The 13,366-nt window shown below is 44.6% G+C and overlaps 1 protein-coding gene across 3 annotated transcripts in view; it reads right to left on the bottom strand.

Annotated features, from left to right (window-relative positions):
• Window positions 1–13,366, bottom strand: part of LOC141054238 (caspase-8-like) — a 221,199-nt gene that overhangs the window by 85,924 nt on the left and 121,909 nt on the right. The window lies entirely within an intron of this gene.

Raw genomic sequence — 13,366 nt, 5'->3', positions numbered from 1 at the left:
ATCTGCTTGGATTTTTACTTTGGAAACTAGGATGCCAATTGGCTTAAACAATACACAATATTTAATTAGAATATATTAAAAATCCTAAAATTATGATTCTTATGTTAATAATTATAACCTGCTCTGTCTTAAGTTCATAAATATATATTTTTTGAGTAAAAATTATATTATGGAAGTATTGTGGAGGATAACATGAGAAAAAAATCTCTGTATATATATTCTGTTATATCATGTATTGTAAAATATTTGTAAAATATATGGAAAAATTACTGCTAGCATATTAGCTTTTGTTAGGGTTAACACTTGTTTTTAAATAGTTAATCTTATAGGTTGATGCTCACAAGTGTGATCTATTAACGTTTAATCAACTATAGCACCACCTATCTTAGGATCTTTTCCTTCTTATATCCCAGAAAAATAGCAATGTGTATTATGGCAATGATAAAGGTTTAGCCGAAACGCGTCTTGCCGTGCGCTTTACAGCAGTAATTTTTCCTATTTCTGCCTATATTTATAATATGCTGCTATGGATAAATATTTTTAATCTACGTTTGAAATAAAGAAGATTTTTTATGTACTTTAAACTTGGCTTGCTGGATTCATCTCCTTTTCGCATTTATTGTTGGCAAGAGCTCCTGTCATTTATCCGTTGCTGAGAGCCTATACAGTATAGCAGCTTAGCTTTTGAACCAACCGGGTAAGCTGGCATTTTTTCTTTTTTAAAATTAGAAAAATGTTGTCTCTGTCCAAATATATATGGACATAACTGTATATCATGCTAAAAAGAAACTTATGGGTTTCTAGATCACAGAGGAAAGCAGTCTCAGTGACACATATATCCCCTCACATATCGTGCCAATGACTCTGTCACAGGGGTTAATCAACCATTTTAAGGGCTGGGTTTTTGTGGGCAACCATAGAGTGAGTGGGAGGTTGTCCACCTTATCTCCACCCCAAGGTGTAAATAGTCGGCCTCCAGAGACATTCAGTCTTTGGGGGGTCTGGAGCCAGCAGCTACAGAGAAGTGTTTTTTTGTTAAACTGTACTGAACCTGGTTGTTATATTCAGAGCAAGCAGTTCCTCCTCGCAGCTGCAGAGACTGTACTCCACTTTGTTTTGCTTTCCTGTTTTGCCCAAAGGGCCGTGTTTATTTTCACTTTGCATTGGTTTATGTCACATGTATAATAAACCAGTGGAAGATTTAAAGGGGTTGTCTGGGCTTTTCACATAATCTCAGTGCATATCTGGGCTGCAGAATGCTGACAATAAGTAATTTACCTTCTGTGGCCAGTTTGCAGAGTTTCCAAGATATCATCTCTTGCTTCTAAGAAAAACGTCCAAGGGGGAGGGGGGTGTTCTGACATTGAAATGAGAACTGGTCGCTTCCTCCTACTCTACTAAAAACATGCCCTCTATAGCAGCAACCCCACCCTCCATAGCAACAGGCCCTCCCCGACCACATGAACAAGCCTATCCCTCCTCACACAGTAACAAATCCTCCCCCTCTAGCAGCCTCAGTGCAGAGAGCACAACCACCCAGCTGCTCCTCCCCCAGTCACCCGCTGAACAGTGATCTATGGAAAGTGAAACTAGTGAGGAGGAAGCGACCAGTTCTCATTTCAATGCCAGAACACACCCCCACTGGATGTTTTTCTTAGAAGCAAGAGATGATATCTTGGAAACCCTGCAAACTGGCCACAGAAGGTAAATTACTTATTGTCAGCATTCTGCAGCCCAGATATGCACTGAGATTATGTGAAAATCCCGGACAACCCCTTTAAAGACACAGTGTACAGTCATGGCCAAAAGTTTTGAGAATGACACAAATATTATATTTTCACATGATCTGCTGGCCTCTGGTTTTTGTGTGTTTGTCAGATGTTTTTATCACAAACAGAAATATAATTGCAATCATATTATGAGTAGCAAAAGATTATATTGACAGTTAGAATGAGTTAATGCAGCAAGTCAATATTTGCAGTGTTGACCCTTCTTCTTCAGGACCTCAGCAATTCTCCCTGGCATGCTCTCAATCAACTTCTGGATCAAATCCTGACTGATAGCAGTCCATTCTTGCAAAATCAATGCTTTTATTTTGTCTGAATTTGAAGGTTTTTGTTTGTCCACCCATCTCTTGATGATTGACCACAAGTTCTCAATGGGATTAAGATCTGGGGAGTTTCCAGGCCATGGTCCCAAAATCTCTATGTTTTGTTCCCTGAGCCATTTAGTTATCACCTTTGCTTTATGGCAAGGTGCTCCATCATGTTGAAAAAGGCATTGTTGATCGCCAAACTGCTCTTGGACGGTTGGGAGAAGTTGCTCTTGGAGGACATTCTGGTACCATTCTTTATTCATGGCTGTGTTTTTAGGCAAGACTGAGAGAGAGGCCATTCCCTTGGCTGAGAAGCAGCCCCACACATGAATGGTTTCAGGATGTTTGACAGTTGGCATGAGACAAGACTGGTGGTAGCGTTCACCTGGTCTTCTCCGAATAAGCCGTTTTCCAGATGTCCCAAACAATCGAAAAGGGGATTCATCAGAGAAAATGACTTTACCCCAGTCCTCAGCCGTCCACTCCCTGTACCTCTTGCAGAATATCAGTCTGTCCATGATGTTTTTCCTGGAGAGAAGTGGCTTCTTTGCTGCCCTCCTTGAGACCAGGCCTTGCTCCAAGAGTCTCCGCCTCACAGTGCGTGCAGATGCACTCACACCTGCCTGCTGCCATTCCTGAGCAAGCTCTGCACTGCTGGTAGCCCGATCCCGCAGCTGAAACACTTTTAAGAGACGGTCCTGGTGCTTGCTGGTCTTTCTTGGGCGCCCTGGAGCCTTTTTGGCAAAAAGGGAACCTCTCTCCTTGAAGTTCTTGATGATGCGATAGATTGTTGACTGAGGTGCAATCTTTCTAGCTGCGATACTCTTCCCTGTTAGGCCATTTTTGTGCAGTGCAATGATGACTGCATGTGTTTCTTTAGAGATAACCATGGTTAACAGAAGAGAAACAATGATGCCAAGCACCAGCCTCCTTTCAAAGTGTCCAGTGGTGTCATTCTTACTTAATCATGACAGATTGATCTCCAGCCCTGTCCTCATCAACACCCACACCTGTGTTAATGGAGCAATCACTGAAACGATGTTAGCTGGTCTTTTTAAGGCAGGGCTGCAATGATGTTGAAATGTGTTTTGGGGGATAAAGTTAATTTTCTAGGCAAATATTGACTTTGCAAGTAATTGCTGTTAAGCTGATCACTCTTTATAACATTCTGGAGTATATGCAAATTGCCATTAGAAAAAATGAAGCAGTAGACTTTGTAAAAATTAATATTTGTGTCATTCTCAAAACTTTTGGCCATGACTGTACCTATGTCTACCACAATGTGCAGCCGATCTACCACATCACGTAGAGCTACTTTAGCTGATGGTTGTGTAGATTCCACAGCTAGTCACTCTACATTATTCACCTATGCTCCTGAGGTCATTGTCAGGGGCTCTTACACTTGCTGAGTTGTGTGATGTTACTCCTGTTTTCTTTTACCTTTCATCTAAGCCTAATAAGCATATCTGCTATATGAATGGAACTTTGAGTTCATCTTAATAAATCACAACATTGCAGTAAAACAAGTTCAGTGGCCAATCATATACGCAGTTTTTTCCATTTATGTGTCCAAATATTGCTCTTGTTGCACTTCACTGAAGTGATTTATTGAGATGACCTCAAAGTTCCTGCAATATATAGTATATACGATAGATTCTTAGATAAAACAAACAGGCAGAGATCCGCAGCATGGAAAAGTCTGTGCCAGTGTAGGGGTGAGGAGGGGACAAATAAGACATTGTGGCAACAAAAGGGTTTTGTTAGGAAGTTTTAATATGGTAATGCTGTTTGTGTGATAAAAGTTATGTTATGTTTCGTCCCTATGGCTGGTTTTGTGTGCTTGATTCTTCTCTAAGCTATCCCTAAGGCCATCTCTGGGAATGCGGGAGGTCTGTCCACTAGGGGAAAAATACAGAAGATAGGGATACAGTTTGCACTACACTAGGGATTAGATAATTAATAGATTGGGATCAGCCCATAGTTTGGGAGGGGTTAGACAGTTAAATGCAAGATCTAGGTGAAGTAAAGAGCAAGCGTAAACATATAACAGTTAGCAGGTTCTAGTGCACTGAAGGGGCAGCAGAGAAGAATGAGTTCAGTCAGTGCGAGTCTCCTAAAAGAGTGAGGGCACATCTCTGGGCACATCTGGACGCTGGGAAAGTCTTGGGCCTAAGGTCCAGAAAAGGTATAGAGAGTCATGCCTCTGTCTCCCTGATGAGATAGATGCAGGTCGGGTCGCGGAGTGGGGTGAAGATGATTGGTCTAAGGTCAGGATGAGAACAAAGACTGAAGAAGCACAAAACCAAGGGAACATCACTAAAAGGAGACTTTGTCTTAATCTGTACACTGCAGCCATGTGTAAATGAATTGCACAGTAAAGTCATGCCTGTTAACCCAGACCCAATGTCTTCTGTTGTAGCCAGATCCGATCCCATAGATGGGGAGGCAACGATGGCTCCCAAAGCAAAAGTGCATAAGGAACGGAATCCACCACACCACACACTCCACCTAGACTTTTTAGAAGAGGGGTTTCAGAGCAACCACAGCAAACCGAATCTGCGTCCCCCTTCACCAGCAGCATCAGTAGATTATATCAACTTATGCCCCCTGCCCTCTACAATCTCCTGTGGGATTAATAGCAACTGCACCCATCACTAGTAGCTAAAGCATCTCTCCATGATTGTCCACAGGCAGTTAAACAGGAAGCATCAAAAGCATCATTATTATAAGTGTATCTCAACTCAGCAACAATTTAAAACAAATCCAATTGTGAAACTGCTTAACTTTCAATTATCTATTGATTAAAGACGACATGTCACCATGTTAAATTGGTTGATACCTATTATTGTGAAAATATGGCTGCAGCGTACAGATTAAGACAAAGTCTCCTTTTAGTGATGTTCCCTTGGTTTTGTGCTTCATCAGTCCTCGTTCCCGTCCTGACCTGAGACCAACCATCTTTACCCCACTCCGCGACACGGCCTGCATCTTCCTCATCAGGGAGACAGAGGCAAGACCCTTTATAAATATCTATCTTTACTCTTTAGCCACTTTTGTCATTTACTTCATTATAACATTTTTTATATCTATCATTTATTTCTTTACTCCCTGTGATGCCCACAAATGAATTGTCCTCAGTGGCGGTGTTGATGTCACTCACTGTTTTTATCACCATGCCCTGTTGGCGATTCGTTTGAAGGAGGTAATAGAAGCTTTGGGGCAGTGCTGCTGTCATAACCCTGCTTCTATCACTGCTCCTTGAGAACATCTCATTTCAGTGAAAGAGACAGTGGTGTCAGAAGCAGGGACTGTGGTGGTGGCCATTGAAGATGCAGGTGGCGGGGACAGAAGTGTGACAGTGGCCAATGAAGATGCAAAGGTGCTGGGACCAGTGAAGTGTGGCAGTTGCTACTGAAGTTGCTGCCACTTCTCAATCACCCCAGTGAAACTGTACATCATCAAGGGTGGCTTGTGACAGTAGCTGGAGTAAGTGATTGCAGCGCTGCCCCTGTTTCAGGCATGGAGATGAAAGCTGTGGGAACTGAGTCATCCACCTGTGATATGCTGTTTGAGACTCCCCTCAAACAAAACATCCCAGAAAGTAAATAAAAAAAGACAGCTATAGGGAATAGGAGGATAGTGAGAGCGGTAGGGAGTTTTGTAACAAAGTAAATTACAAAAGTGGTTAAGGCTTAAAGATAGATATTTATAAATATCATTATAGGTATCGGCCAAGAAAAATAAGTGTCCAATTTTGCTCTTGTTTTATTTCTTCTGAGTATTCCACTTTTTTTTTTTTGTAATCCATCATAAGGTACAAGAGATATTTGGTGATAGTTTTTACCGTCTTTACAAGGGCATTTCTCACATGGTAATAATGCAGAGCAGCCTAAAGCCACATCCACAGAAAATCCAGTGACCCACAGCCCCTTGTAAAGATCATGAAATTAGCAGTAAGTAAAAATGCCCATATCTCTAGAACCTTAGCACTGATGTACAGTGGGTACAGAAAGTATTCAGACCCCTTTAAAATCTTTTACTCTTTGTTTCATTGCAGCAATTTGGTAAATTCAAAGAAGTTCATTTTTTACACTTTGTACTCCATCTTGACTGAAAAAAAACAGAAATGTAGACATTTTTGCAAATTTATTAAAAAAAGAAAAGCTGAAATATCACATGGTAATAAGTATTCAGACCCTTTGCTCAGACACTCATATTTAAGTCACATGCTGTCTATTTCCTTGTGATTCTCCTTGAGATGGTTCTACTCTTTCATTGAAGTCCAGCTGTGTTTAATTAAACTGATAGGTCTTGATTTGTAAAGGCACACGCCTGTCTGTATAAGACCTCACAGCTCACAGTGCATGTCAGACCAAATGAGATTTATGAGGTCAAAGGAAAAGGCCAAGGAGCTCAGAGACAGAATTGTGGCAAGGCACAGATCTGGTCAAGGTTACAAAAGAATTTCTGCAGTGCTCAAGGTTCCTAAGAGCACAGTGGCCTTCATAATCCTTAAATGGAAGAAGTTTGGAACCACCAGAAGTCTTCCTACACCTGGCCGTCCAGCCAAACTGAGCAAACATGGGAGAAGAGCCTTAATGAGAGAGGTAAAGAAGAACCCCAAGATCACTGTGGCTGAGCTCCACAGATGTAGTAGGTAGATTAGAGAAAGTTCCACATAGTCAACTATCACTGCAACATTCCACCAGTCAGGTCTTTATGGCAGAGTGGCCCGACGGAAGCCTCTCCTCAGTGCAAGACATATGAAAGCTCGCATAGAGTTTGCTAAAAAAAACACATGAAGGACTCCCAGACTATGAGAAATAAGATTCTTTAGTCTGATGAGATGAAGATAGACCTTTTTGGTGATAATTCTAAGCAGTATGTGTGGAGAAAACCAGGCATTGCTCATCACATGCCCAATACAATCCCAACAGTGAAACATGGTGGTGGCAGCATCATGCTACAGAGGTGTTTTTCAGCTGCAGGGACAGGATGACTGGTTGCTATTGAAGGAAACATGAATGCAGCCAAGTACAGAGATTTCCTGGATGAAAACCTCTTCCAGAGTGCTCTGGACCTCAGACTTGGCTGAAGGTTCACCTATCAACAAGACAGTGACCCTAAGCACACAGCTAAAATAACAAAGGAGTGGCTTCCGAACAACTCTGTGACCATTCTTGAATGGCCCAGCAAGATCCCTGATCTAAACCCAATTGAGCATCCTGAAGAGACCTGAAAATGGCTGTCTACCAATGTTCAAAATCCAACCTGAAGGAATTGGAGAGGATGTGCAAGGAAGAAGAGCAGAGGATCCCCAAATCCAGGTGTGAAAAACTTGTTGCATCATTCCCAGGAAGACTGATGGCTGTACTAGCTCAAAAGGGTGCTTCTACTTAATACTGAGCAAAGGGTCTGAATACTTATGACCATGTGATATTTCAGTTTTTCTTTTTTAATAAATTTGCAAACATTTCTACAATTCTGTTTTTTTTTTCCGTCAAGATGGGGTGCAGAGGGTACATTAATGAGAAAAAAAAATGAACTTTTTGAATTTACCAAAAATTTACCAAATGACTGCAATGAAAAAAAGTGAAAAATTTATAGGGGTCTGAATACTTTACGTACCCACTGTAAAAAAAACAAAACAAAAAAAACGCCATACTTACACCAGCGGGAATGGAGTAAGAGAAAATATTGGTTACCACTTAAAACAGCTCTTTTGTTTTGTTTGTGGAACAACACCTTTAAGAAAAATTCAAGAAAAATGTATTTGTCTGAAATTTGTGGAGAAAATCTTGCTTTATCAGGAGTATTAATCCATTGCTGCTAATCCATGGTGGGCAGGGGACTAGCAAAAATGAGGCGGGGTGTCCTCTTGTGATAATCTCCTGCTGATAAAATATTGATTCCAGGACAGTAATTAACACATCAATGGAATCAGGCTCTCCCTCCCTACATCATGGTGCTCTCCGATTACATAGAAATAAAACCTGGTGACAGATTCTCTTTAACGACAACAACGGTTATTACCATATTACTTGCTTAAAAGCAAAACCGGCTATCTTCACAAATAATTATAGCATAAAAAATGAATTAACTTTGCAAAGAGTTTGATTATAAATATCCTACGATTCTGTTTTCGCTTACATGGCTCCTAAATAGTGCGCAGTCTGATCAAGCAGTCATACTTTGTTCCACCTCTGGAAGTTAGCAAAAGGGGACTGGAGAAATAGTGTGACTGCAGGACCAGATCACGCATGGTTTGTTGTGTAGTCCGTGTCCATGAAAACACTAAAGCCCCCGTCACCCATAGCGACGCACCAGCGATCCCGACAACGATATGACCTTGTCAGGATCGCTGGTGTGTCGCTACATGATCGCTGGTGAGCTGTCAAACAGGCAGATCTCACCAGCAATGAGGACCAGCAATGGCGCGGGTAACAAGCGAGGGCGTTGCTTAGTTACCCGCTGTGTACCTTAGATACCAGTGCGCTGGTGCAGGGAGCTGGTAACCAAGGAAAACAGCAGGTTTCTTAGCGCCGCGCGGTGCTTAGAAACCCGCTGTTTATCTTGGTTACCAGCTCCCTGCACCAGCACGCTGGTATCTAAGGTACACATTGGGTAACTAAGTGACGCGCAGGCTTAGTAACCCGCAGTTTACCTTTACCAGGCTCCAGCTCGCTGATCGCTGGTCTCCCGCTTGCCACACGCAGCGATGCGTGCTGGCCAGCAGGAGACCAACGATCAAAAAAATGTCCAGGGCCTTCAAGCACGATCAGCGATACCCGGCAGGGGGGGGGCGGTCGCTGATACCTGTCACACACAGCGATATCGCTGGTGAGATCGCTGTTGCGTCACAAAACTTGTGACTCAGCATCGATCTCGCTAGTGATCTCGCTGTGTGTGACAGGGACTTTAGGCTGCATAGGTACCATAAAAAGGGTATGATAAGAAATGTTGAAACAAGACAAATTGAAAAGTTATTTCCTTAGAAATGGTCTTTAGTTTTATTACATAAGTAAGATAATAGTTGCAAATATGTGCACAGCTTTAACCCCTTTCTGCCATGAGACGTACTATCCCGTCCATGTGCCCTGGGACTTAATTCCCAGGGACGGGATAGTACGTCATGGCATTGTCATGATCCAGGACGGGATTTCGCTTTGACCCGTCCTGGTTAGGCTATGGGTTAATTGTGCTGCCTCTCTCTGGCAGAAGGAGGCTATTTAGTGCTCACTGGACCTGGGTCCGGTGTCAGTTATACTCCTGCCCTCAGCTGAGTTTAGTGACCTCTTGTATACGTGTGCCTTGTGCCTGATATCTTGCTTGCTTGTGTGGTTTTGATCTGGTTCTGTCCCTGTTACGAGTTCTGCCTGACCCTCTTGTACTGCGCTACCTCTCGTGTATGACTCTCTGCTTGTGACCAGACTCCTCTCTGCTTGTCCCCTTGGTACCACGTCGCCCTCTTGTGTATGACCTTTGGCTTTGTCTGACTACCCGTCTGTTTGTCCCTCCTGTGCCTCGTTTGCCCGTACTGTTGTGACCTCCGTTTTGCCTGACTGAGTTGTTGTATGGTGTCCTGTCATATCTGAAAGCAGGACGCTAAGCCACACCCCCTTGCAGTCACATGACCATAGGTCCTGTGCAAGCTTGCTCATTTTCAGTGTCCGCAGGTCCCGTGCCTCTTTACTTTCCAGCGCTGACTGGACCCTGACACTATTAGCTTGAAGCACGCCTGGTCACCTCTTCTGCCCTGCTCCCCAGGTAACTTTCAGCACTGCTTCTGTACTCAGGACACGCGCACTGGCTCTAAGAGTAAGTGTAGTGCGGTGTCTCTGACATTATAACTGACCCATACCATTTTTTTTTCCTCTGCTCCCATTCTCCTGTGTATGTGATGGATTCTATGCACACTCTTTCTGAACAGGTTAAGCACCTGACGCAGATGTCTCAGAAACTCCTTGGAGAACAAAGAGTTCTGGCTCAGTCTCAGCAGCTGATCGCTGACAATGTGCAGGGAGTTCTTTCATTGGGGGCTCGGGATGTTACATTAATTTCCCCGGAATCTCCAGTTAAATTACCCGATACCTTTTCTGGTGATAAAAATGAATTCAGAGTTTTCAAGGAGGGCTGTAAGCTTTTTTTTTTTCCTTACGACCACACTCTTCTGGGGATGAAAGTCAGAGAGTGGGGGTCATTATATCCCTGTTAAGGGGAGCCCCCCAAGCTTGGGCTTTCTCCCTTCTTACCACGGCCCCTGAGCGTATGACTGTAGATGCATTTTTTGAGGCCCTGGGGCATATTTATGATGAGCCTGATCGGATGCGTATGGATGAGGACATGTTGATGAATGTTTGCCAGGGGAAGCACTCAGCCGAGTGGTTTTGCTCTGAGTTCAGACGCTGGGCTGCTGAGGTCTGCTGGAACGACGCCGCCCTCCGGGGGTTGTTCAGTAGAGGCCTGTCTGAGCATCTGAAAGACGCCTTGGCTCTCCACCCCCCACCTGATTCCTTGGAGGAGGCTATGACACAGGCTGTCCTGATGGATCGCAGGTTACGGGCAAGGGGAGTGATACAAACCGAGACATCATTATTCTCCCAAGGAAGGGGAGCCAGTTCTACATTGAAAATCACGGAGATGGGAACCATCGACCTTAAGGAGGAAGAAAGGAGACAACGGTGCGTGAGAAAATGCTGTTGTCACAGTGGCGAGTCTGGACATTGGAAAAAGGATTGCCCCTCCCAGCCACTAACCAACAAGCGACTGAGCCCGGGTGATTATCGTGGAGGTCACCCAGGCTCTCAGGTACCCTTTTCTGCCTTCTCTAAAATGTTGTTTCAAGTGGAACTTTGTTGTGGGAGTGTCTCCACATCCACTTCTGCCTTCGTGGATTGCGGTTCATCATTGAACTTTATTGACTCTGACTTGGTGGCCAGGTGTAAGATAGGGACAGTTAGGTTGGAGACTCCGATTCACATTGTTGCTATTGACAAAACACCACTGGTTAAGAATGACATTATGTTTCGTACTGAAGAGTTTCTCCTTAAAGTGAGTTCCTTGCAACAGGAACGCATTTCATGTTTTGTAATGAACAACCTGCCTGCGGCACTGGTGTTGGTGTTCCCCTGGTTACATCTGCATAATCCTGTGATTAATTGGGAAACTCGGGACATTGTTAAATGGGGTCCCTATTGCTCTGAGAAATGTCTTGTGTCTGTGTTGACCGTGGGTCTAGAACGTATTCTGGAGTGCCTGATAGATTATACGGACGTTTTCTCTGAAAAAGAGGCTGAGGTTTTACCACCACACCGCCCATTTGATTGTGCCATTGACCTGGTTCCAGGTGCTAAATTGCCCAAAGCCCACTTGTATAACCTCTCGGGTCCGGAACGGGCTGCGATGAAGGAATATATTTCTGAGAGTCTCCGTAAGGGACATATTCGGCCTTCTGTTTCTCCTGTGGCGGCGGGGTTCTTTTTTGTAAAGAAAAAAGACGGTGGTTTGCACCCATGCCTCGATTTCCGTGAGTTAAATAAAATAACTGTGAGGAATACGTATCCCCTTCCACTTATTCCTGATTTATACAGTTGTCCGGAGCTAAGTGGTTTTCGAAATTAGATCTACGGGGAGCGTATAACCTTATCCGAGTCCGGGACGGAGATGAGTGGAAAACGGCCTCTCTCACTACTGAAGGGTTGTTTGAGAATTTGGTCAAGCCTTTCGGCCTGACCAATGCTCCAGCGGTCTTCCAAAATTTCATAAATCATGTGTTCTCTGATTTGATTGGACGTTTTATGGTGGTATATTTGGATGACATTTTAATCTACTCTCCTGATATACAGTCTCACATTGGTCATGTTCGGGCAGTTCTCCAAAGGCTCAGGGAGAACTGTCTTTTTGCTAAACTTGAAAAATGTTTATTTTTTGTTCAGGAACTGTCCTTTCTGGGATTCATCGTGTCTGCTGAAGGGTATCGCATGGATCCTAATAAGGTGCAGGCCATTGTCGAGTGGGTTCAACCTTGTGATTTGAAGGCTCTGCAGCGTTTCCTAGGGTTCGCTAATTATTATCGTAAATTTATAAGGGGGTTCTCACAGGTGGTTAAACCCCTCACAGACATGACTCAAAAGGGGGCCGATATCAAGAATTGGTCAACCGCTGTGGTAGCGGCATTTCAGTTTTTGAAAAAATGTTTCATGTCTGCCCCGGTTCTTATTCAACCGCACCCGTCTGAACCATTTATTGTTGAGGTAGACGCCTCAGAGGTGGGGGTGGGGGCGGTATTGTCCCAGGGACCCGCCACTTTGACCAATTTAAGACCTTGCGCCTTTTTCTCAAATAAGTTCTCCCCTGCGGAGAGAAACTATGATGTGGGGAATCGGGAACTTCTGGCCGTAAAATTGGCCTTTGAAGAATGGAGGCATTTTTTGGAGGGGGCTGTCCATCCTATAACGGTAATCACGGACCACAAAAACCTAGCTTACATTGAGTCAGCTAAAAGGTTGACTCCCAGACAGGCTAGATGGTCACTTTTTCCCGATTCAACTTCTCGATCACTTTTCGGCCAGGATCCAAGAATATCAGAGCGGATGCGTTGTCACGCAGTTTAGATCCGGTGTCTCCCCCGGAACCCACTGGCGTAGCGTGGGGGGGGCGGGGGGGGCGGTCCGCCCCAGGCGGCATGTGTGTGGGGGCGGCGCGGCACGGCAGCAGCAATTCCACCCTGCAGTGCAGTGCTGCGGCGGGCAGGGAGCGATGCGATCACGGCAGCTCAGCTGCCTGCAAGAGTGAATAGCAGGAGCGGAGCAGCAAGGGTCCGTCCTGCTTCCTGCCCGGAGGCCGCGCTTCCTGTTTCACACAGAGGAGCGCCGCTGAATGACGTCATCATTCAGCGGCCGCTGCTGTGTGAGGGAGGAAGCGCGGGCGATGCTGCGGACAGGTGAGAGGAGAGAGGTGGTGTCTTGTGTATGTATGTATGTCTGTGTGTGTGTGTGTATGATGGAGCAGGCAATGATGGGAGTGATGGTCTAGAAGGCAATGATGGGGTGATGGAGCAGACAATGATGGGGTGATGGAGCAGGCAATGATGGGGTGATGGAGCAGGCAATGATGGGGTGATGGAGCAGGCAATGATGGGGTGATGGAGCAGGCAATGATGGGGTGATGGAGCAGGCAATGATAGGGTGATGGAGCAGGCAATGAGGGGAGTGATGGAGCAGACAATGAGGGGAGTGATGGAGCAGACAATGAGGGGAGTGATGGAGCAGA

Source organism: Dendrobates tinctorius, unplaced genomic scaffold, assembly GCF_039654945.1.
Source record: "Dendrobates tinctorius isolate UK_male_01 unplaced genomic scaffold, ASM3965494v1 ptg000177l, whole genome shotgun sequence".
NCBI classification, from domain to species: Eukaryota; Metazoa; Chordata; class Amphibia; order Anura; family Dendrobatidae; genus Dendrobates; species Dendrobates tinctorius.
Note: the sequence above shows the minus strand (reverse complement) of the source record. Positions and strands in the feature narration are given on the sequence as shown.